Raw genomic sequence first — 27,875 nt, 5'->3', positions numbered from 1 at the left:
TGGCTGGATTGGGCGCTAATTTTGAGTTTGATTTAAAGAAGATTATTGCTCTTTCTACTTTAAGACAACTTGGTTTAATAATAAGAATTTTGGCTATAGGTTATCCAAAGCTTGCATTTTTTCATTTATTGGCTCATGCTTTATTTAAGGCATTATTATTTATATGTGCAGGTTCAATAATTCATAATTTGAAGGATTCTCAGGATATTCGTTTTATAGGATCAATTGTTAATTTCATACCTTTAACTTCAGCTTGTTTTAATGTTTCTAGTTTATCTTTGTGTGGAATACCTTTTTTAGCGGCATTTTATTCAAAGGATTTAATTCTTGAGATGGTTTGTTTAAGATGAATTAATTGTTTAATTTTTTTCTTTATTTTTTTTCTACTGGTTTAACTGCTTCTTATTCTTTTCGTTTGTTTTATTATTCAATATCTGGTGATAATAATTTTTATTCTAGATTTTCTTTTGATGATAAGGGTTATTATATTTCATTTGGAATAATTGGTCTATTGTTTGTTGCTGTTTTTGGTGGTAGTCTTTTATCTTGATTAATTTTTCCTATTCCTCATGTGATTGCTTTACCTTATTATTTAAAGTTTTTAACTATTACAGTTGTTATTTTAGGTGCTTATTTAGGTTATCTTATTTCTAATTTTGATTTTTCTCATAATTTATTTTCTTTAAGTATACTTTCTTTTGTTAGATTTGCTGGTTCTATATGATTTATACCTTTTCTTTCAACTAAGTTTATTAGATATATTCCTTTAAAAATAGGTTATTATTCATCTAAGTCATTTGATTATGGTTGAGGTGAATTACTTGGTGGTCAAGGTTTATATAGATTATTTATTTATTTAATTGGTTATATTCAAGGTTGATATGATTCTAATTTCAAGATTTATCTTTTAACTTTTATTTTTTGAATATTTATTTTGGTAATATTGTTTTTCGTTTACTTAAATAGCTTATAATTAGAGCGTGACACTGAAGATGTTAAGGAAGTATTTTTACTTTTAAGTATTTATAAATATAGATATATTATTTTTACAGTGAAAATGTAATGTTTTATTTAAACTATATAAATTTTAGAAATGTTAACGGAGTTTAACCGCTAATATAAAAAGTTAGCAGCTTTCATATTGGCTTTACATTTCCTTAATTGGAACTATTATAGTTCAATTATATTATTAACAGTAATACGCCTCTTTTTGGCTTCAATTAATAAGAATAAGGGTAGTACATACCAATCTTCCAGGTCGAAACTGACTGCAATATTTCGCTTCTTATTCTATTTAAGGTTGATTGATAATATCAATACTTTTTGAATGCAACCCAAATGTTATATTTAACTACAACCCTTTATTCTGCTCATTGTAATGCTCCTTGGTTTCATTCATGGTATAGTCCTCGTAATAGAACTAGAATAAAAAATATTGTTGATACTGTTCAGATTATAATGTCTGAAGTTTTAAAAATAATTACAATTGGTAGAATTAGTGCAATTTCTACATCAAAAATTAAAAAGATTACTGCGATTAGGAAGAATCGTATTGAGAATGGTATTCGTGCTGATCTTTTTGGATCAAACCCACATTCAAATGGTGATCTTTTTTCTCGATCATTAATTAATTTTTTTGATAGTGTTGTTGCCAGGATTATAACAATTATTGGAATAATAAATCTAATGAAAACTCTTGTTGATAGAATTAGAATTGTTTTTCTTGATTTATATCAAGCTTTCTGATTGGAAGTCAAATGTACTATTTATACTAGAAAAACAATTATCTACCTCATCAATAAATAGAGATATATAAGAATAATCATACTACGTCTACGAAGTGTCAGTATCATGCTGCTGCTTCAAATCCAAAGTGACGTCTTGGTGAAAATTGATTTATTGAGTGTCGAAGTAGACATGTTGATAAAAAGATTGTTCCAATAATTACGTGTAAACCATGGAATCCTGTTGCAACAAAGAATGTTGATCCATAAACTGCATCTGCAATGGTAAAAGGTGCTTCTCAATATTCATATGCTTGAAGTATTGTAAAGTATAGTCCTAATAACACTGTGAAGAATAATCCTTGTAGTGCTTGAGTATGATTAGATTCCATTAAACTATGATGTGCTCATGTTACTGTTACTCCTGATGCTAAAAGAATAGCTGTATTAAGTAATGGAATTTGTATAGGGTTAAAGGGTTGAATTCCTATTGGAGGTCATAGTATTCCTAGTTCAATTGTTGGTGCTAATCTTCTTCTAAAGAATGCTCAAAAAAAAGAAACGAAAAATAATACCTCTGATGCAATAAATAAAATTATTCCTCATCGTAATCCAATTGATACAAATCCTGTATGTAATCCTTGATATGTTCCTTCTCATACTACATCTCGTCATCATTGAATTATAGTTAGTAGGGTAATTCCAAATCCAATTATGAATAAGTTAATATTAAATAGGTGGAATCATTTTGCTAGTCCTGATACTAGGACTATTGCTCCAATTGCTCCTGTTAATGGTCAAGGTCTATAGTCTACTAAGTGGAATGGGTGGTTTGAGTGAGTTGTTAACATAGGTTTAATATACTTCTCTAGAATATAGAGTTCTTAGAATTGAGAAAACATAGGCTTGAATTATTGCTACTGCTGATTCTAGAATTAATAGAAGTATTTGTCCAATAATTAGTAATGAGATTAAGTTTATTGCTATAGATGGTCCTGTGTTTCCTAATAAGGTTAATAATAAGTGTCCTGCAATTATATTTGCTGCCAACCATACTGCTAATGTACCCGGTCGAATAACATTACTAATTGCTTCAATTAGTACTATAAATGATATTAATGCAGGCGGTGTACCTTGTGGTACAAGGTGTGTAAATATATGATTAGTATGGTTAATTCATCCAAATAATATAAATCTTAGCCATATAGGTAGGGCAATTGCAAATGTTAATGCTAAATGTCTTGTTCTAGTAAAAATATAAGGGAATAATCCTATGAAATTGTTAAATAATATTATAATAAAAATTGAGATGAAAATGAATGTTGTTCCATTAAATGATTTTGGTCCAAGAAGTGTTTTAAATTCATTATGTAAGGTTAAATTTAGTTTATTTCAGATAATGTTAATTCGTGATGGTGTAAGTCAAAATAGTGATGGGATTAATAATAGTCCTAGAAATGTTCTAGTTCAATTTAATGTTAAATTAAAGATGTTAGTTGATGGGTCAAATGTTGAGAATAGATTTGTTATCATTTTCAATTTAAGTTTTTTATTTCAATTGTTCCTTTTTCTGCTCTTTTAATAAGGTTAGGTTTAAATAAGAAGAAGTTTATTTGATTAAACAAGATTAATGTAGCTGAAAATATAATGAATAGTGAGAATCATATAAGAGGGGATATTTGAGGGATTTGGATATAATTTCCCCATCAGAGGTAGTCGTTAATTTACTATTATTTGGTTTAAGAGACCATTACTTACTTTCAGTCATCTGATGAATTTCAAGGTGTACTAATTTTTTTTAGTTACTTTAGATTGACACTCTAATGTTATTTATTTTAACTAACTCCTTAAATTATCTTAGATAATCACTTAATAAATAAATTTACTGAAGTTCTTTCAATTACAATTGGTATAAATCTGTGGTTTGCTCCACAGATTTCTGAGCATTGTCCAAAGAATAATCCAGGTCGATTTATTGTGAATGTTCCTTGATTTAACCGACCTGGCGTTGCATCAATTTTAACCCCTAATGCAGGAACTGCTCATGAGTGTAGAACATCTGATGCTCTTGTTAATACTCGTACTTCTGTATTTATTGGTAGGATTGTTCGGTTTAACATTTCACCTTACAAATTTATATTTCAACCCTAATAATATAAACAACTGTTTTAACCAATAATATTCACTTGTATCAATCGTATAACCGCGGCTGCTGGCACGAATTATGCCGATACTAAATCAATTGCTAAATCCAAAATCACTTGATAATTAAATCAAATTACTGCAAAAAGAACATTTAGTCTAACAAAACTTACATATAATACAAAGAAAAAGTGAATAAACAAGCAAGAATAAAACTTTTAAAAATAAAAAATAAGAAAATTTTAAATCTATTAATTCAGGAAAAAATAAAAGATTCAAATATTTAAAGAAAAAAAAGAAAAAAACCACAAACATTAACAAAAAAAAAAGAAACGCCCCTATGTATGACCACAACAACTTCTCTATTATATATAATTAAAGATTAATATGGAACATGTATAGCAGTAAATGTATTATATTCTTTCTTATTTAATCTTTCTTTTCACTAATAAATAAAGAAAGATTAAATAATATAATAAATATATTTTATACAATTATGTAATTTAATATAATATGTTATTAATATGAATTCTTTTTTTATATTAAGTTAACTTTCATTTATATTAGTTAAATAATCTAATTATAGTTAATTTACATAATTATATTATTATAATTAATATTATTATTTATATTAATTATAATATTTTATATTTAAATTAATAATTTTATTTATTATATTCAATTATAATAATATTAAATATTAAATTACATATTATTATAAATATTATATTATAATAACCTATTTTAAGCTAAAAACATAAGTAGCTATAATCCTAGATAAATAATTGCATTAAAATAATCAATTGATAATGGTAAGATGAACTTATAATACTATAATTTCAATTAAATGTAATATATTAATATAAATTATTTATTATATATATATATATAAAAAAATAAAATGAGCAGGATAAATTAATCCTAATTAAACAAAATAATACATAAAAGAATTTCAAAAAAAAACTTTCGATTTATATATTAAATAAATGAAGTGCCTGATTAAAGGGTTACCTTGATAGGGTAAATAAAGTAAATAAAATTACCTTCATTAAAATTACATAAGATAGAATTAAACTACCTCCTTTAGTATCAAAAACTAACGTGCATCATACACCTTAATGTAAAAAGGTAAGCTAAACAAGCTAATGGGTTCATACCCCATTTATAGAGGTATCAATCCTCTCCTTTTTAATGACCAACAACTCTACAAAACTTCTCTTCCTATCAACATTAATGATAGGAACGATCCTGTCCATTTCATCGAATTCCTGATTTGGGGTTTGAATAGGACTTGAGATCAACTTACTTTCATTTATTCCGCTCCTAACAGGAAATAAAAATATAATAATAAATGAATCATCAATTAAATATTTTATTGTCCAAGCAATAGCATCGACAATATTATTATTTTCAATTTTGCTGATTCAAATAAAATATCCCATGGGATGGGAAACAGAATTTATCCCATCAATAATAATTAGATCTAGACTATTATTAAAGATTGGAGCTGCACCTTTCCATTTCTGATTTCCAGAAGTTATAGGAGCATCAAGATGAAATAATTGTTTAACATTAATAACATGACAAAAAATCGCCCCAATAATGGTCTTATCTTATTGTATTCAATTAAGAACTTTTATTTGAACAATTATTATCTTAAGAATTATTATTGGGGCAATAGGAGGTTTAAATCAAACATCCTTACGACAACTTTTAGCTTATTCATCAATCAGACATCTAGGTTGAATAATTAGATCATTAACAGTCAGAGAAAACATCTGAGAACTATACTTCATTATTTACTCACTATTAAGATTAATTATAGTTTTATTATTTAAGCAAATAAATTTATTTTTCATAAATCAAATTTATTCAGCCAGAAATATAAAAACCGAAATTAAATTCATAATATTCTTATCTTTATTATCTTTAGGTGGACTACCACCATTCCTTGGATTCTTACCAAAATGAATTGTAATACAATCATTAATAGAAAACAATATAACAACTATTATAACTATTATAGTTGTATTTACTACAATTACACTCTACTACTATATACGTATTAGATTCTCAGCTCTAATTATATCATACACAGAAAATTCGTGATCTATAAAGATAAAGTCCCAAAAATCAAGAATCATTTTTCCTATAACAGTAATAATTTCAACAATAGGATTGATTTCAACATCAACCTTAATTTCATTATACTAAGGACTTAAGTTAATCAAACTAATAACCTTCAAAGTTATAATTAAAAGAATAATCTTTTAGGCCTTAGTAAAATTTTACACCTCTAGAATTGCAGTCTAGAATCATAATTGAATATAAGACCTAAATATGATAAGAGAGAAAACATCTCATAAGTAGATTTACAGTCTACCACCTAAAATTCAGCCATCTTACCGCAAAAATGATTATTCTCAACAAACCATAAGGACATTGGTACTTTATACTTCATATTTGGAGCATGAGCAGGAATAGTAGGAACATCAATAAGAATACTTATTCGTGCTGAACTTGGCCAACCCGGATCTCTAATTGGGGATGACCAGATTTATAATGTTATTATTACAGCTCACGCATTCGTAATAATTTTCTTTATAGTAATACCTATTATAATTGGTGGATTTGGTAATTGACTTGTTCCACTAATAATTGGTGCACCAGATATAGCATTTCCACGAATAAATAATATAAGTTTTTGATTACTACCACCTTCACTAACCCTTCTTCTTACATCTTCTATAGTAGATAATGGTGCTGGTACAGGATGAACAGTTTACCCTCCTCTAGCAGGAGCTATTGCACACGGGGGTGCATCTGTAGATCTAGCTATTTTTTCACTGCACTTAGCAGGTGTATCATCTATTCTTGGTGCAGTGAATTTCATTACAACAGCAATTAATATACGATCAGAAAGTATAACTTTAGATCAAACACCTTTATTTGTATGATCTGTAGCTATTACAGCATTACTTCTCCTTCTTTCACTTCCAGTTTTAGCAGGAGCTATTACTATATTATTAACAGATCGAAATTTAAATACATCATTCTTTGACCCTGCAGGAGGGGGTGACCCAATTCTATATCAACATCTATTTTGATTCTTTGGACACCCAGAAGTTTATATTTTAATTCTACCGGGGTTCGGAATTATTTCACATATTGTATGTCAAGAAAGAGGAAAAATTGAATCATTTGGAACATTAGGTATAATTTATGCTATACTATCAATTGGACTAATAGGATTTATTGTATGAGCACATCATATATTTACAGTAGGAATGGATGTTGACACACGAGCATATTTTACATCAGCAACAATAATTATTGCTGTACCTACAGGAATTAAGGTATTTAGATGATTAGCTACATTATATGGAACTAAATTCAAGTTCAATCCACCATTATTATGAGCTCTAGGATTTATTTTCCTATTTACAATTGGTGGATTAACAGGATTAGTATTAGCAAATTCATCACTTGATATTGTATTACATGATACATATTATGTAGTAGCCCACTTTCATTATGTATTATCTATAGGAGCAGTATTTGCAATTATAGGAGGTGTCATTCAATGATATCCACTATTTACAGGATTAACTATAAATAATACATGATTAAAAATCCAATTTACAATTATATTCATTGGAGTAAATTTAACATTCTTTCCTCAACACTTCCTAGGATTAGCAGGAATACCTCGACGATACTCTGACTACCCAGATGCATATACATCATGAAACGTAGTATCAAGAATTGGGTCTACAATTTCTATTGTAGGAATCATTATATTCATTGTAATTATATGAGAAAGAATGATTACAAACCGAGCAATTATATTTAGAGCTAACATAAGAAGATCAACAGAATGACTACAAAATAACCCTCCTGCAGAACATAGTTACTCAGAATTACCATTAATCTCTAGATTCTAATATGGCAGATTAGTGCAGTAGATTTAAGCTCTACAAATAAAGGTTTGACCTTTTATTAGAGAATATTTATTAATGGCAACATGATCAAATTTATCTCTTCAAGATGGAGCTTCACCATTAATGGAGCAATTATCATTCTTTCATGATCATACTATGGTCGTATTATTATTAATTACAGTAATTGTAGGTTATGCCCTAAGTTATATATTATTTATTGCCTATACTAACCGTAATATACTTCATGGACATTTAATTGAAACAATCTGAACAGCTTTACCAGCAATTACATTAATTTTTATTGCCCTTCCATCATTACGACTATTATATTTACTTGATGATTCAGTAGATGCAATAATTACAATTAAAAAGATTGGACGACAATGATATTGAAGATATGAATATTCAGACTTCATAGACGTAGAATTTGACACGTATATAACACCAGAACAAGACCTAGAAAATGATGGATTCCGACTACTAGATGTAGATAACCGAACAATCCTACCAATAAATACAGAAGTACGAGTATTAACAAGAGCATCAGATGTTCTACACTCATGAGCAGTTCCTGCATTAGGGGTTAAAATTGATGCAACGCCAGGTCGGTTAAATCAAGGAACATTCACAATAAATCGACCTGGATTATTCTTTGGACAATGCTCAGAAATCTGTGGAGCAAACCACAGATTTATACCAATTGTAATTGAAAGAACTTCAGTAAATTTATTTATTAAGTGATTATCTAAGATAATTTAAGGAGTTAGTTAAAATAAATAACATTAGAGTGTCAATCTAAAGTAACTAAAAAAAATTAGTACACCTTGAAATTCATCAGATGACTGAAAGTAAGTAATGGTCTCTTAAACCAAATAATAGTAAATTAACGACTACTTCTGATGGGGAAATTATATCCAAATCCCTCAAATATCCCCTCTTATATGATTCTCACTATTCATTATATTTTCAGCTACATTAATCTTGTTTAATCAAATAAACTTCTTCTCATTTAAACCTAACCTTATTAAAAGAGCAGAAAAAGGAACAATTGAAATAAAAAACTTAAATTGAAAATGATAACAAATCTATTCTCAACATTTGACCCATCAACTAACATCTTTAATTTATCATTAAATTGAACTAGAACATTTCTAGGACTATTATTAATCCCATCACTATTTTGACTTACACCATCACGAATTAACATTATCTGAAATAAACTAAATTTAACCTTACATAATGAATTTAAAACACTTCTTGGACCAAAATCATTTAATGGAACAACATTCATTTTCATCTCAATTTTTATTATAATATTATTTAACAATTTCATAGGATTATTCCCTTATATTTTTACTAGAACAAGACATTTTGCATTAACATTTGCAATTGCCCTACCTATATGGCTAAGATTTATATTATTTGGATGAATTAACCATACTAATCATATATTTACACACCTTGTACCACAAGGTACACCGCCTGCATTAATATCATTTATAGTACTAATTGAAACAATTAGTAATGTTATTCGACCAGGTACATTAGCAGTACGGTTGGCAGCAAATATAATTGCAGGACACTTATTATTAACCTTATTAGGAAACACAGGACCATCTATAGCAATAAACTTAATCTCATTACTAATTATTGGTCAAATACTTCTATTAATTCTAGAATCAGCAGTAGCAATAATTCAAGCCTATGTTTTCTCAATTCTAAGAACTCTATATTCTAGAGAGGTATATTAAACCTATGTTAACAACTCACTCAAACCACCCATTCCACTTAGTAGACTATAGACCTTGACCATTAACAGGAGCAATTGGAGCAATAGTCCTAGTATCAGGACTAGCAAAATGATTCCACCTATTTAATATTAACTTATTCATAATTGGATTTGGAATTACCCTACTAACTATAATTCAATGATGACGAGATGTAGTACGAGAAGGAACATATCAAGGATTACATACAGGATTTGTATCAATTGGATTACGATGAGGAATAATTTTATGTATTGCATCAGAGGTATTATTTTTCGTTTCTTTTTTTTGAGCATTCTTTAGAAGAAGATTAGCACCAACAATTGAACTAGGAATACTATGACCTCCAATAGGAATTCAACCCTTTAACCCTATACAAATTCCATTACTTAATACAGCTATTCTTTTAGCATCAGGAGTAACAGTAACATGAGCACATCATAGTTTAATGGAATCTAATCATACTCAAGCACTACAAGGATTATTCTTCACAGTGTTATTAGGACTATACTTTACAATACTTCAAGCATATGAATATTGAGAAGCACCTTTTACCATTGCAGATGCAGTTTATGGATCAACATTCTTTGTTGCAACAGGATTCCATGGTTTACACGTAATTATTGGAACAATCTTTTTATCAACATGTCTACTTCGACACTCAATAAATCAATTTTCACCAAGACATCACTTTGGATTTGAAGCAGCAGCATGATACTGACACTTCGTAGACGTAGTATGATTATTCTTATATATCTCTATTTATTGATGAGGTAGATAATTGTTTTTCTAGTATAAATAGTACATTTGACTTCCAATCAGAAAGCTTGATATAAATCAAGAAAAACAATTCTAATTCTATCAACAAGAGTTTTCATTAGATTTATTATTCCAATAATTGTTATAATCCTGGCAACAACACTATCAAAAAAATTAATTAATGATCGAGAAAAAAGATCACCATTTGAATGTGGGTTTGATCCAAAAAGATCAGCACGAATACCATTCTCAATACGATTCTTCCTAATCGCAGTAATCTTTTTAATTTTTGATGTAGAAATTGCACTAATTCTACCAATTGTAATTATTTTTAAAACTTCAGACATTATAATCTGAACAGTATCAACAATATTTTTTATTCTAGTTCTATTACGAGGACTATACCATGAATGAAACCAAGGAGCATTACAATGAGCAGAATAAAGGGTTGTAGTTAAATATAACATTTGGGTTGCATTCAAAAAGTATTGATATTATCAATCAACCTTAAATAGAATAAGAAGCGAAATATTGCAGTCAGTTTCGACCTGGAAGATTGGTATGTACTACCCTTATTCTTATTAATTGAAGCCAAAAAGAGGCGTATTACTGTTAATAATATAATTGAACTATAATAGTTCCAATTAAGGAAATGTAAAGCCAATATGAAAGCTGCAAATTTTTTATATTAGCGGTTAAACTCCGTTAACATTTCTAAAATTTATATAGTTTAAATAAAACATTACATTTTCACTGTAAAAATAATATATCTATATTTATAAATACTTAAAAGTAAAAATACTTCCTTAACATCTTCAGTGTCACGCTCTAATTATAAGCTATTTAAGTAAACGAAAAACAATATTACCAAAATAAATATTCAAAAAATAAAAGTTAAAAGATAAATCTTGAAATTAGAATCATATCAACCTTGAATATAACCAATTAAATAAATAAATAATCTATATAAACCTTGACCACCAAGTAATTCACCTCAACCATAATCAAATGACTTAGATGAATAATAACCTATTTTTAAAGGAATATATCTAATAAACTTAGTTGAAAGAAAAGGTATAAATCATATAGAACCAGCAAATCTAACAAAAGAAAGTATACTTAAAGAAAATAAATTATGAGAAAAATCAAAATTAGAAATAAGATAACCTAAATAAGCACCTAAAATAACAACTGTAATAGTTAAAAACTTTAAATAATAAGGTAAAGCAATCACATGAGGAATAGGAAAAATTAATCAAGATAAAAGACTACCACCAAAAACAGCAACAAACAATAGACCAATTATTCCAAATGAAATATAATAACCCTTATCATCAAAAGAAAATCTAGAATAAAAATTATTATCACCAGATATTGAATAATAAAACAAACGAAAAGAATAAGAAGCAGTTAAACCAGTAGAAAAAAAATAAAGAAAAAAAATTAAACAATTAATTCATCTTAAACAAACCATCTCAAGAATTAAATCCTTTGAATAAAATGCCGCTAAAAAAGGTATTCCACACAAAGATAAACTAGAAACATTAAAACAAGCTGAAGTTAAAGGTATGAAATTAACAATTGATCCTATAAAACGAATATCCTGAGAATCCTTCAAATTATGAATTATTGAACCTGCACATATAAATAATAATGCCTTAAATAAAGCATGAGCCAATAAATGAAAAAATGCAAGCTTTGGATAACCTATAGCCAAAATTCTTATTATTAAACCAAGTTGTCTTAAAGTAGAAAGAGCAATAATCTTCTTTAAATCAAACTCAAAATTAGCGCCCAATCCAGCCATAAATATAGTTATACAACCAATTAAAAGTAAAAATCAACCACAATTATAAGTATCCAATATTGGTCTAAAACGAATTAATAAATAAACACCAGCAGTAACAAGAGTAGAAGAATGAACTAAAGCAGAAACAGGAGTAGGAGCTGCTATAGCAGCAGGAAGTCATGAAGAGAAAGGAATCTGAGCTCTCTTAGTTATAGCTGCTAAAACAATTAATATAGTAATGAGCTTTATTTCAAAAGAATTAGAAATAAAATCATAATAATAAATATAATTTCAACCACCAAAATTTAACATTCATGCAATAGAAATTAAAATAGCAACATCACCAATACGATTAGAAAGTGCAGTTAATATACCAGCACTATAAGATTTTACATTTTCATAATAAATAACTAAACAATAAGAAACTAAACCTAAACCATCTCAACCTAATAAAATTCTAATTAAATTAGGACTAATAATTAAAAAACATATAGAAAGAATAAATATTAAAACAATAATAATAAAACGATTTATATTGTTTTCACCAGATATATAATCCTCTCTATAATAAATAACCAAAGAAGAAATATATATAACAAAAGATATAAAAATAAGAGATTTTCAATCCAAAATTAAAGTTATAACAACTATAGAACCATTTAAATTGAAAAGCTCTCACTCAACAAAAACTCTATAATCAATTATTAAATAATAAATACCTAAAATAAAAATTATAGTTCTCGAAATAAACAAAGAAAAAAAACTCAAAGAACAAATAGAAAATAAATTCACGGCCTAAGATGAAAAACTTCATATCATTGATTCCACAAAACAATATTTTTAATTAAAATACTTAAGCAAACTAAACAAAGAAATATTCACCCTTTAAACAGAGAATATTTAAAGGCAATCAATGTAAAAGTAAAAGATGATATTCACGAAAATAACCAAGAGAACAAGTATAAACACCAGAATAATAATTCCCATGCTGAGAATAAGAATATATATACAAAGTATAAACAGCTCTAAAAAAAGATAAAAAAATCAAAGCAAAGAATCTAAAAGAAGATCAAGATATAATTCTATTTAATAATCTAATTTCACCTACCAAATTTAAAGAAGGAGGAGCAGCCATATTTGATGATCTTAAAAGAAATCATCATAAAGCCATTCTTGGCATCAAATTAATTATACCCTTGTTAATTAATAATCTTCGTCTACCTAAACGTTCATAAATAATATTAGATAAACAAAATAAACCAGAAGAACATAAACCATGACCAACCATTAGAGAAAGAGAACCTACACAACCTCATCAATTCATAGTCATCAATCCACCAATAACCATTCTTATATGAGCAACAGAAGAATATGCAATTAAAGACTTTAAATCAACCTGACGAAAACAAATAAATCTTACAATAACACCCCCAGATAAACCTAAAGACAATCAAAAATAATTAAACTTTAAACCCAAATAAGAAATAACCTTTATAACACGAAAAATACCATAACCACCTAACTTTAATAAAACACCAGCAAGAATTATTCCACCTGAAATAGGGGCCTCTACATGAGCCTTAGGAAGTCATAAATGAACCAAAAACATAGGTATCTTAACTAAAAAAGCCAAAATTATAAATACATAAAACATAAAATAATAAGAACCAAAATCAACCAATAAAGGAAAATATAAAGTATTAGAAAAATCATAAACCTTAAAAAAAATTAATAATAAAGGTAATCTAGCAACCAAAGTATAAAAAATTAAATAAACACCAGCCTGCAAACGCTCAGGTTGATAACCCCAACCCAAAATTAAAAGTAAAGTAGGAACTAATCTAGCCTCAAAAAAAATATAAAAAGAAAGAAGACTTAATCTAGCAAATGAACAATAAAGCATAATTATTAAAATCAAAACCATAAAAACAAAAAAATTAGAATGATATGAACTTAAATAAACTGAACCTCTAGCAGTGATTATTAAAGAACAAATCCAAAAACTAAGTAAAATTAAACTAAAAGAAAAATAATCAATACCAAAATAATATCTAATTATATTCAAATCAGCATATGAATAAACACAAATTATAAAAACAAAACCCGACAGAAACATTAAAGAATGAACCAACCATCAACAATTATTTAATAAACAAAGAGGGATCAAAAAATAGTTATAAATAAATACTTTAACATAAAGATAAACCAAAAGAATTAAAAAAATCATTACCATGAGAACGAATTATTGAAACTAAAATAGAAAGACCTAAAGCACCCTCACAAACAGAAAAAACTAAAAAAATAACAGGAAAAAAATAATCATAATCAAACTCAATAAGAAAAACAATAACTAACATAAATAAAGAAAGAACAATATATTCTAATCTCAAAAGAACCATTAATAAATGTTTACGTTTAGAAGAAAAAACATAAACACCAGCAAAATAAATCAATAAAGAAGTAAAAATAGAGAATACAAACATTAGTTTTAATAGTTTAAAAAAAACGCCGGTCTTGTAAACCGGAAATAAGTCCAGCCCCCACTTTTAAAACTTCAGAGGTGGAAAAGCTTCCATCATCGGTCCCCAAAACCGGTATTTTAAATAAACTAACCCCTGAAATGATCAAAATAATAATTATATTATTATCAAATGTAATAAATATTAATTTTATTAAATTAAGACACCCAATATCAATAATGCTTTTTATTATCCTTCAAACCTTCCTAGTTGGATTAATAACAGGAACAATAATAGATAGAAATTGATTATCATATATTTTATTTTTAACATTTCTTGGTGGTATACTAGTATTATTTATTTACATTACAAGAATTGCATCAAACGAAATATTTCAGCCTAAATCAATCACTATAATTATTACATTAATAATGTGAGTATTTATCATATTAATATTAATTATTCTAGATATATCTATATTTATAGACTTTTTCAAAAACACCGAAACTACAAATATTGATAATTCAATCAATTATCAAGAAATAACAATATCTTTAGAAAAATTATATAATAGACCAACATTCATTATTACAATAATAATAATAATTCATTTATTTTTAGCACTACTAGCAGTTGTTAAAATCACCAATATTAATCAGGGACCTATTCGTAAAATAAGATAATTACTAATGAATAAACCCTTATGATTAAGACATCCTTTAATTAAAATTATTAATAACTCTTTAATTGACTTACCTGCCCCAACAAATATTTCATTTTGATGAAATTTTGGATCCCTATTAGGGTAATGTTTGGTAATTCAAATCGTAACTGGAGTATTTTTAGCTATACATTATACATCAAATATTGAAATAGCATTCAGTAGTGTAGTACACATCTGCCGAGACGTAAATAATGGTTGAATTATCCGAACCTTACACGCAAATGGAGCATCTATATTTTTTATTTGTATTTACTTACATGTAGGACGGGGAATTTACTATGGATCTTATATATATATACATACCTGAATAATTGGTACAGTGATTTTATTTTTAGTTATAGCAACTGCATTTATAGGATATGTCTTACCCTGAGGCCAAATATCTTTTTGAGGTGCAACAGTAATTACTAATTTATTATCAGCAATCCCATACTTAGGAACAGATTTAGTCCAATGAGTATGAGGAGGATTCGCTGTTGATAATGCAACATTAAATCTATTCTTCACATTCCATTTTGTATTACCATTTATTATTGTTGCTATAGCAGCAATTCATTTATTTTTTCTTCACCAAACAGGATCTAATAATCCTCTTGGACTAAATGGAGATATTTAAAAAATTCCATTCCATCCATACTTTACCTTTAAGGATTCTATTACATTTGTAATAATAACATCATTATTAATTATACTATGTTTAATTAATCCTTACATATTAGGAGATCCAGATAACTTTGTACCTGCCAACCCATTAGTAACACCAGTTCACATTCAACCAGAATGAATTTCCTATTTGCATATGCAATTCTACGATCTATCCCTAATAAGTTAGGAGGTGTTATTGCATTATTTTTATCAATTAGAATCTTAATAATTTTACCATTTTATAATAAAACACCATTCTGAGGCATTCAATTTTACCCTATTAATCAAATTTTATTCTGAATTATAGTAGTTGTTGTATGCTTACTAACGTGAATTGGTAAACGACCTGTTGAAGAACCTTATATTATAACAGGTCAAATCTTAACAATTATTTACTTCACATATTTCTTAATTAATGTCCATGTTGCAAACGCATGAGATAAATTAATTAAGGAATAAAGTTAATTAGCTTAGGAAAAGCATATGTTTTGAAAACATAAAATTACAAGTTTAACTCTTCCATTAACTTTTCTCAAAAAATTTCACTAAACAAATGAGATAAGTAAAATCTTTAAACCAACAAAGAAAATAAAAAAATTCAAAGATAAAGGTAAAAAACTTTTTCAAGCTATGTACATTAATTTATCATAACGGAACCGTGGTAATGTTCCACGAACCCAAATAAAACCAAAAGATATAATAGCAAGCTTAATAAAAAATATAAAAGAATAAAAATCACCGCCCAAAAAAATTAAAGCCAATAACATTCTTATGAAGACAATTCTAGTATATTCAGCTAAAAAAATTAAAGTAAAACCACCCGCACCATACTCAATATTAAATCCTGAAACTAACTCAGATTCCCCTTCAGCAAAATCAAAAGGAGTACGATTAGTGTCAGCTAAGCAAGAAGCAAAACAAGCTAAAGCTAAAGGAAAAGAAATAATAATAAATCAACAATAAAGCTGATAGTTTATAAAATCAAACATATTAAAACTACCAATTAAAATAATTAAAGACAATAAAATTAAAGCTAAACTAACTTCATAAGAAATTGTTTGAGCAACAGAACGAAGAGAACCTAATAATGAATAATTTGAATTAGAAGATCAACCAGCAATTATAACAGTATAAACACCTAATCTAGTACAACATAAAAAAAATAAAAATCCATAAGAAAAAGAACACATATAAGTTAAATAAGGAAAAATTACTCAAACGGCTAAAGAAATCATTAAATTAAAAACAGGGGAAAAATAATAAAGTAGGTAATTAGATATAATAGGAATTGGCTGCTCCTTACAAATTAACTTAATAGCATCTCTAAATGGCTGAGGAATTCCAACAAAACCTGCCTTATTTGGACCCTTTCGAATCTGAATATAACCTAAAACCTTACGCTCTAATAAAGTTAAAAAGGCAACACTAATTAAAACACAAATAACCAATAAAAGAAAATTCAAAATAAATATAAATAAATCATAAAGTATCAATACTATTTGTAGAAAAAATCTACATAAATGAATTCTAAATTCAACACATTAATCTGTCAAAATAGTAAATAAATTAATATTAATCAATATAACAAAAAATATTTTAACCATATGGTCCTTTCGTACTAATATGGATTAACAATCTTAGGATAGAAACCGACCTGGCTCACGCCGGTCTGAACTCAGATCATGTAAGAATTTAAAGGTCAAACAGACCCAATCATTGGGCTCCTGCACCCAAAATTTTTCTTAATCCAACATCGAGGTCGCAATCTGCTTTGTCGATATGAGCTCTCAAAAACAATTACGCTGTTATCCCTAAGGTAACTTAATCTTATGATCATAAATTATGGATCAAAATAACAAACATAAATAAATGATATAATAATGAAGAGTTTATCTATTCTTCATGTCACCCCAACAAAACATCATCATTAAATATAGAAAGACAAACAAAAAACTATATAAAAGTAAAATGTCAAGCTCTATAGGGTCTTCTCGTGCTAAAGAAGAATTTAAGCCTTTTGACTCAAAAGTTAAATTCAAAAATTTATTAAGAGACAGTTGATTTCTCGTCAAGCCATTCATTCCAGCCACTAATTAAGAGACTAATGATTATGCTACCTTTGCACGGTCAAAATACCGCGGCTCTTTAAAAATACGCTCAGTGAGCAGGCCAGACCTCAAAATATAAACAAGGGGACATGTTTTTGATAAACAGGCGGAAATCAATTTTGCCTAGTTCCTTATAATAAGTTCACAAGGTAAAAATTTCATACAAATAAATATACTAATTCTATCATTATTACAAAAATTTTAAAATTAAATTAATAATCTTAATAAAAAACCTAAAATATTTATAAAATCAAAATAAAAAATAATGAACTAAAACGTAATCTTAAAGATAGCTGGTTTACAGCTTACTATTATATTTCTATAAAATAAATTATAGGTTATTAACTTCAAAGCTTATCCCTTAAAGAATAAATAAGTTAATATTTTTACTTAAAAAATTAAATAAAAACAAATAACTTTAAAAAATTAAATTTTTTCTTAAGAAACTAGATATCTTGGGAAACGATTAACATCTCATTTCTATAAATAATTTAATAATAATTATGATACATTAACTATAAATTATTAATAAATCAACCCAAATCGAGACAAGTAAAATAAATACTAAAATTTTGATAAACCCTGATACAAAAGGTACAATAAATAAAATCTACTTAAAAAAATTTAAAATAATATTACATAAAACACTTACATTACCAATAAACTATAATTTAAAAAATCAATTCTATAAAATATACTAAGACAAAAATACAATAAAATTATTTATATTAAATAATTAAATAAACAAAAAATAAATATATTAAAAAAAATAATCAAGATATCCTGATTTGCACAGAAAAATTTTCAGTGTAAATGAAACACTTTACTAATAAGTTATATCTTGAAACTCTTCCTAGATACACTTTCCAGTACATCTACTATGTTACGACTTATCTCATCTAAATTGAAGCTACTTTAAAATAAAATAGAATAATCAATAATGAGAGCGACGGGCGATGTGTACACATCTCAGAGCCAATATCAGTTAAATTAAATAAATTAAATTACTATCAAATCCACCTTCATTAACAGTATTTCACTATCAAATCCGTTATAAACAAAAATCTATTGTAACCCACCTCCTCTTAACTATAAGCTGCACCTTGACCTGAAATATTTTATAATTATAAATCTTGAGAATTATAACTCTAAAAAGATTCTCTGATAACGGAGATATACAACCAAATAAATTAAGTAGAGTAAATCGTGTATTATCAATCATGGGGTAGGTTCCTCTGAATGGAATGAGATACCGCCAAATTCTTTGGGTTTAAAGACCTTAACTAATAGTACCCTGGTAAATATAATTAACATTTAAAATAATAGGGTATCTAATCCTAGTTTATTATTTAAATTTCACAGATTCATAAAAAGGGCCACAAATAAATTTTAACATTTCACCTTACAAATTTATATTTCAACCCTAATAATATAAACAACTGTTTTAACCAATAATATTCACTTGTATCAATCGTATAACCGCGGCTGCTGGCACGAATTATGCCGATACTAAATCAATTGCTAAATCCAAAATCACTTGATAATTAAATCAAATTACTGCAAAAAGAACATTTAGTCTAACAAAACTTACATATAATACAAAGAAAAAGTGAATAAACAAGCAAGAATAAAACTTTTAAAAATAAAATATAAGAAAATTTTAAATCTATTAATTCAGGAAAAAATAAAAGATTCAAATATTTAAAGAAAAAAAAAGAAAAAAACCACAAACATTAACAAAAAAAAAAAAAGAAACGCCCCTATGTATGACCACAACAACTTCTCTATTATATATAATTAAAGATTAATATGGAACATGTATAGCAATAAATGTATTATATTCTTTCTTATTTAATCTTTCTTTTCACTAATAAATAAAGAAAGATTAAATAATATAATATATATATTTTATACAATTATGTAATTTAATATAATAAGTTATTAATATGAATTCTTTTTTTATATTAAGTTAACTTTCATATATATTAGTTAAATAATCTAATTATAGATAATTTACATAATTATATTATTATAATTAATATTATTATTTATATTAATTATAATATTTTATATTTAAATTAATAATTTTATTTATTATATCCAATTATAATAATATTAAATATTAAATTACATATTATTATATATATATTATATTATAATAACCTATTTTAAGCTAAAAACGTAAGTAGCTATAATCCTAGGTAAATAATTGCATTAAAATAATCAATTGATAATGGTAAGATGAACTTATAATACTTTAATTTCAATTAAATGTAATATATTAATATAAATTATTTATTATATATATATATAAAAAAAATAAAATGAGCAGGATAAATTAATCCTAATTAAACAAAATAATACATAAAAGAATTTCAAAAAAAAACTTTCGATTTATATATTAAATAAATGAAGTGCCTGATTAAAGGGTTACCTTGATAGGGTAAATAAAGTAAATAAAATTACCTTCATTAAAATTACATAAGATAGAATTAAACTACCTCCTTTAGTATCAAAAACTAACGCGCATCATACACCTTAATGTAAAAAGGTAAGCTAAACAAGCTAATGGGTTCATACCCCATTTATAGAGGTATCAATCCTCTCCTTTTTAATGACCAACAACTCTACAAAACTTCTCTTCCTATCAACATTAATGATAGGAACGATCCTGTCCATTTCATCAAATTCCTGATTTGGGGTTTGAATAGGACTTGAGATCAACTTACTTTCATTTATTCCGCTCCTAACAAGAAATAAAAATATAATAATAAATGAATCATCAATTAAATATTTTATTGTCCAAGCAATAGCATCGACAATATTATTATTTTCAATTTTGCTGATTCAAATAAAATATCCCATGGGATGGGAAACAGAATTTATCCCATCAATAATAATTAGATCTAGACTATTATTAAAGATTGGAGCTGCACCTTTCCATTTCTGATTTCCAGAAGTTATAGGAGCATCAAGATGAAATAATTGTTTAACATTAATAACATGACAAAAAATCGCCCCAATAATGGTCTTATCTTATTGTATTCAATTAAGAACTTTTATTTGAACAATTATTATCTTAAGAATTATTATTGGGGCAATAGGAGGTTTAAATCAAACATCCTTACGACAACTTTTAGCTTATTCATCAATCAGACATCTAGGTTGAATAATTAGATCATTAACAGTCAGAGAAAACATCTGAGAACTATACTTCATTATTTACTCACTATTAAGATTAATTATAGTTTTATTATTTAAGCAAATAAATTTATTTTTCATAAATCAAATTTATTCAGCCAGAAATATAAAAACCGAAATTAAATTCATAATATTCTTATCTTTATTATCTTTAGGTGGACTACCACCATTCCTTGGATTCTTACCAAAATGAATTGTAATACAATCATTAATAGAAAACAATATAACAACTATTATAACTATTATAGTTGTATTAACTACAATTACACTCTACTACTATATACGTATTAGATTCTCAGCTCTAATTATATCATACACAGAAAATTCGTGATCTATAAAGATAAAGTCCCAAAAATCAAGAATCATTCTTCCTATAACAGTAATAATTTCAACAATAGGATTGATTTCAACATCAACCTTAATTTCATTATACTAAGGACTTTAGACGTAGAATTTGACACTTATATAACACCAGAACAAGACCTAGAAAATGATGGATTCCGACTACTAGATGTAGATAACCGAACAATCCTACCAATAAATACAGAAGTACGAATATTAACAAGAGCATCAGATGTTCTACACTCATGAGCAGTTCCTGCATGAGGGGTTAAAATTGATGCAACGCCAGGTCGGTTAAATCAAGGAACATTCACAATAAATCGACCTGGATTATTCTTTGGACAATGCTCAGAAATCTGTGGAGCAAACCACAGATTTATACCATTTGTAATTGAAAGAACTTCAGTAAATTTATTTATTAAGTGATTATCTAAGATAATTTAAGGAGTTAGTTAAAATAAATAACATTAGAGTGTCAATCTAAAGTAACTAAAAAAAATTAGTACACCTTGAAATTCATCAGATGACTGAAAGTAAGTAATGGTCTCTTAAACCAAATAATAGTAAATTAACGACTACTTCTGATGGGGAAATTATATCCAAATCCCTCAAATATCCCCTCTTATATGATTCTCACTATTCATTATATTTTCAGCTACATTAATCTTGTTTAATCAAATAAACTTCTTCTCATTTAAACCTAACCTTATTAAAAGAGCAGAAAAAGGAACAATTGAAATAAAAAACTTAAATTAAAAATGATAACAAATCTATTCTCAACATTTGACCCATCAACTAACATCTTTAATTTACCATTAAATTGAACTAGAACATTTCTAGGACTATTATTAATCCCATCACTATTTTGACTTACACCATCACGAATTAACATTATCTGAAATAAACTAAATTTAACCTTACATAATGAATTTAAAACACTTCTTGGACCAAAATCATTTAATGGAACAACATTCATTTTCATCTCAATTTTTATTATAATATTATTTAACAATTTCATAGGATTATTCCCTTATATTTTTACTAGAACAAGACATTTAGCATTAACATTTGCAATTGCCCTACCTATATGGCTAAGATTTATATTATTTGGATGAATTAACCATACTAATCATATATTTACACACCTTGTACCACAAGGTACACCGCCTGCATTAATATCATTTATAGTACTAATTGAAACAATTAGTAATGTTATTCGACCAGGTACATTAGCAGTACGGTTGGCAGCAAATATAATTGCAGGACACTTATTATTAACCTTATTAGGAAACACAGGACCATCTATAGCAATAAACTTAATCTCATTACTAATTATTGGACAAATACTTCTATTAATTCTAGAATCAGCAGTAGCAATAATTCAAGCCTATGTTTTCTCAATTCTAAGAACTCTATATTCTAGAGAAGTATATTAAACCTATGTTAACAACTCACTCAAACCACCCATTCCACTTAGTAGACTATAGACCTTGACCATTAACAGGAGCAATTGGAGCAGTAGTCCTAGTATCAGGACTAGCAAAATGATTCCACCTATTTAATATTAACTTATTCATAATTGGATTTGGAATTACCCTACTAACTATAATTCAATGATGACGAGATGTAGTACGAGAAGGAACATATCAAGGATTACATACAGGATTTGTATCAATTGGATTACGATGAGGAATAATTTTATGTATTGCATCAGAGGTATTATTTTTCGTTTCTTTTCTTTGAGCATTCTTTAGAAGAAGATTAGCACCAACAATTGAACTAGGAATACTATGACCTCCAATAGGAATTCAACCCTTTAACCCTATACAAATTCCATTACTTAATACAGCTATTCTTTTAGCATCAGGAGTAACAGTAACATGAGCACATCATAGTTTAATGGAATCTAATCATACTCAAGCACTACAAGGATTATTCTTCACAGTGTTATTAGGACTATACTTTACAATACTTCAAGCATATGAATATTGAGAAGCACCTTTTACCATTGCAGATGCAGTTTATGGATCAACATTCTTTGTTGCAACAGGATTCCATGGTTTACACGTAATTATTGGAACAATCTTTTTATCAACATGTCTACTTCGACACTCAATAAATCAATTTTCACCAAGACATCACTTTGGATTTGAAGCAGCAGCATGATACTGACACTTCGTAGACGTAGTATGATTATTCTTATATATCTCTATTTATTGATGAGGTAGATAATTGTTTTTCTAGTATAAATAGTACATTTGACTTCCAATCAGAAAGCTTGATATAAATCAAGAAAAACAATTCTAATTCTATCAACAAGAGTTTTCATTAGATTTATTATTCCAATAATTGTTATAATCCTGGCAACAACACTATCAAAAAAATTAATTAATGATCGAGAAAAAAGATCACCATTTGAATGTGGGTTTGATCCAAAAAGATCAGCACGAATACCATTCTCAATACGATTCTTCCTAATCGCAGTAATCTTTTTAATTTTTGATGTAGAAATTGCACTAATTCTACCAATTGTAATTATTTTTAAAACTTCAGACATTATAATCTGAACAGTATCAACAATATTTTTTATTCTAGTTCTATTACGAGGACTATACCATGAATGAAACCAAGGAGCATTACAATGACCAGAATAAAGGGTTGTAGTTAAATATAACATTTGGGTTGCATTCAAAAAGTATTGATATTATCAATCAACCTTAAATAGAATAAGAAGCGAAATATTGCAGTCAGTTTCGACCTGGAAGATTGGTATGTACTACCCTTATTCTTATTAATTGAAGCCAAAAAGAGGCGTATTACTGTTAATAATATAATTGAACTATAATAGTTCCAATTAAGGAAATGTAAAGCCAATATGAAAGCTGCTAACTTTTTATATTAGCGGTTAAACTCCGTTAACATTTCTAAAATTTATATAGTTTAAATAAAACATTACATTTTCACTGTAAAAATAATATATCTATATTTATAAATACTTAAAAGTAAAAATACTTCCTTAACATCTTCAGTGTCACGCTCTAATTATAAGCTATTTAAGTAAACGAAAAACAATATTACCAAAATAAATATTCAAAAAATAAAAGTTAAAAGATAAATCTTGAAATTAGAATCATATCAACCTTGAATATAACCAATTAAATAAATAAATAATCTATATAAACCTTGACCACCAAGTAATTCACCTCAACCATAATCAAATGACTTAGATGAATAATAACCTATTTTTAAAGGAATATATCTAATAAACTTAGTTGAAAGAAAAGGTATAAATCATATAGAACCAGCAAATCTAACAAAAGAAAGTATACTTAAAGAAAATAAATTATGAGAAAAATCAAAATTAGAAATAAGATAACCTAAATAAGCACCTAAAATAACAACTGTAATAGTTAAAAACTTTAAATAATAAGGTAAAGCAATCACATGAGGAATAGGAAAAATTAATCAAGATAAAAGACTACCACCAAAAACAGCAACAAACAATAGACCAATTATTCCAAATGAAATATAATAACCCTTATCATCAAAAGAAAATCTAGAATAAAAATTATTATCACCAGATATTGAATAATAAAACAAACGAAAAGAATAAGAAGCAGTTAAACCAGTAGAAAAAAAATAAAGAAAAAAAATTAAACAATTAATTCATCTTAAACAAACCATCTCAAGAATTAAATCCTTTGAATAAAATCCCGCTAAAAAAGGTATTCCACACAAAGATAAACTAGAAACATTAAAACAATCTGAAGTTAAAGGTATGAAATTAACAATTGATCCTATAAAACGAATATCCTGAGAATCCTTCAAATTATGAATTATAGAACCTGCACATATAAATAATAATGCCTTAAATAAAGCATGAGCCAATAAATGAAAAAATGCAAGCTTTGGATAACCTATAGCCAAAATTCTTATTATTAAACCAAGTTGTCTTAAAGTAGAAAGAGCAATAATCTTCTTTAAATCAAACTCAAAATTAGCGCCCAATCCAGCCATAAATATAGTTATACAACCAATTAAAAGTAAAAATCAACCACAATTATAAGTATCCAATATTGGTCTAAAACGAATTAATAAATAAACACCAGCAGTAACAAGAGTAGAAGAATGAACTAAAGCAGAAACAGGAGTAGGAGCTGCTATAGCAGCAGGAAGTCATGAAGAGAAAGGAATCTGAGCTCTCTTAGTTATAGCTGCTAAAACAATTAATATAGTAATGAGCTTTATTTCAAAAGAATTAGAAATAAAATCATAATAATAAATATAATTTCAACCACCAAAATTTAACATTCATGCAATAGAAATTAAAATAGCAACATCACCAATACGATTAGAAAGTGCAGTTAATATACCAGCACTATAAGATTTTACATTTTCATAATAAATAACTAAACAATAAGAAACTAAACCTAAACCATCTCAACCTAATAAAATTCTAATTAAATTAGGACTAATAATTAAAAAACATATAGAAAGAATAAATATTAAAACAATAATAATAAAACGATTTATATTGTTTTCACCAGATATATAATCCTCTCTATAATAAATAACCAAAGAAGAAATATATATAACAAAAGATATAAAAATAAGAGATTTTCAATCCAAAATTAAAGTTATAACAACTATAGAACCATTTAAATTGAAAAGCTCTCACTCAACAAAAACTCTATAATCAATTATTAAATAATAAATACCTAAAATAAAAATTATAGTTCTCGAAATAAACAAAGAAAAAAAACTCAAAGAACAAATAGAAAATAAATTCACGGCCTAAGATGAAAAACTTCATATCATTGATTCCACAAAACAATATTTTTAATTAAAATACTTAAGCAAACTAAACAAAGAAATATTCACCCTTTAAACAGAGAATATTTAAAGGCAATCAATGTAAAAGTAAAAGATGATATTCACGAAAATAACCAAGAGAACAAGTATAAACACCAGAATAATAATTCCCATGCTGAGAATAAGAATATATATACAAAGTATAAACAGCTCTAAAAAAAGATAAAAAAATCAAAGCAAAGAATCTAAAAGAAGATCAAGATATAATTCTATTTAATAATCTAATTTCACCTACCAAATTTAAAGAAGGAGGAGCAGCCATATTTGATGATCTTAAAAGAAATCATCATAAAGCCATTCTTGGCATCAAATTAATTATACCCTTGTTAATTAATAATCTTCGTCTACCTAAACGTTCATAAATAATATTAGATAAACAAAATAAACCAGAAGAACATAAACCATGACCAACCATTAGAGAAAGAGAACCTACACAACCTCATCAATTCATAGTCATCAATCCACCAATAACCATTCTTATATGAGCAACAGAAGAATATGCAATTAAAGACTTTAAATCAACCTGACGAAAACAAATAAATCTTACAATAACACCCCCAGATAAACCTAAAGACAATCAAAAATAATTAAACTTTAAACCCAAATAAGAAATAACCTTTATAACACGAAAAATACCATAACCACCTAACTTTAATAAAACACCAGCAAGAATTATTCCACCTGAAATAGGGGCCTCTACATGAGCCTTAGGAAGTCATAAATGAACCAAAAACATAGGTATCTTAACTAAAAAAGCCAAAATTATAAATACATAAAACATAAAATAATAAGAACCAAAATCAACCAATAAAGGAAAATATAAAGTATTAGAAAAATCATAAACCTTAAAAAAAATTAATAATAAAGGTAATCTAGCAACCAAAGTATAAAAAATTAAATAAACACCAGCCTGCAAACGCTCAGGTTGATAACCCCAACCCAAAATTAAAAGTAAAGTAGGAACTAATCTAGCCTCAAAAAAAATATAAAAAGAATGAAGACTTAATCTAGCAAATGAACAATAAAGCATAATTATTAAAATCAAAACCATAAAAACAAAAAAATTAGAATGATATGAACTTAAATAAACTGAACCTCTAGCAGTGATTATTAAAGAACAAATCCAAAAACTAAGTAAAATTAAACTAAAAGAAAAATAATCAATACCAAAATAATATCTAATTATATTCAAATCAGCATTTGAATAAACACAAATTATAAAAACAAAACCCGACAGAAACATTAAAGAATGAACCAACCATCAACAATTATTTAATAAACAAAGAGGGATCAAAAAATAGTTATAAATAAATACTTTAACATAAAGATAAACCAAAAGAATTAAAAAAATCATTACCATGAGAACGAATTATTGAAACTAAAATAGAAAGACCTAAAGCACC

At 26.7% G+C, this 27,875-nt stretch overlaps 3 long non-coding RNA genes across 3 annotated transcripts in view; 1 reads left to right on the top strand and 2 right to left on the bottom strand.

Annotated features, from left to right (window-relative positions):
- LOC126356091 (uncharacterized) overlaps nt 1-3,315 on the bottom strand; it is a 39,772-nt gene extending 36,457 nt beyond the window's left edge. The window contains exon 1 of the long non-coding RNA XR_007565586.1: nt 2,792-3,315. This is a non-coding gene — a long non-coding RNA (uncharacterized LOC126356091). The remainder of the gene's footprint in view (nt 1-2,791) is intronic.
- Nucleotides 1-7,792, bottom strand: part of LOC126356090 (uncharacterized) — an 89,765-nt gene extending 81,973 nt beyond the window's left edge. The window contains exon 1 of the long non-coding RNA XR_007565585.1: nt 6,480-7,792. This is a non-coding gene — a long non-coding RNA (uncharacterized LOC126356090). The remainder of the gene's footprint in view (nt 1-6,479) is intronic.
- LOC126356089 (uncharacterized) overlaps nt 1-27,875 on the top strand; it is a 158,421-nt gene that overhangs the window by 95,384 nt on the left and 35,162 nt on the right. The gene's annotated exons all lie outside the window — the stretch shown is intronic.

The sequence above is a fragment of the Schistocerca gregaria genome, chromosome 3, assembly GCF_023897955.1.
Source record: "Schistocerca gregaria isolate iqSchGreg1 chromosome 3, iqSchGreg1.2, whole genome shotgun sequence".
Classification (NCBI taxonomy): Eukaryota; Metazoa; Arthropoda; class Insecta; order Orthoptera; family Acrididae; genus Schistocerca; species Schistocerca gregaria.
The sequence above is the reverse complement of the archived record's forward strand: the minus strand, read 5'-3'. Positions and strand labels throughout refer to the sequence as shown.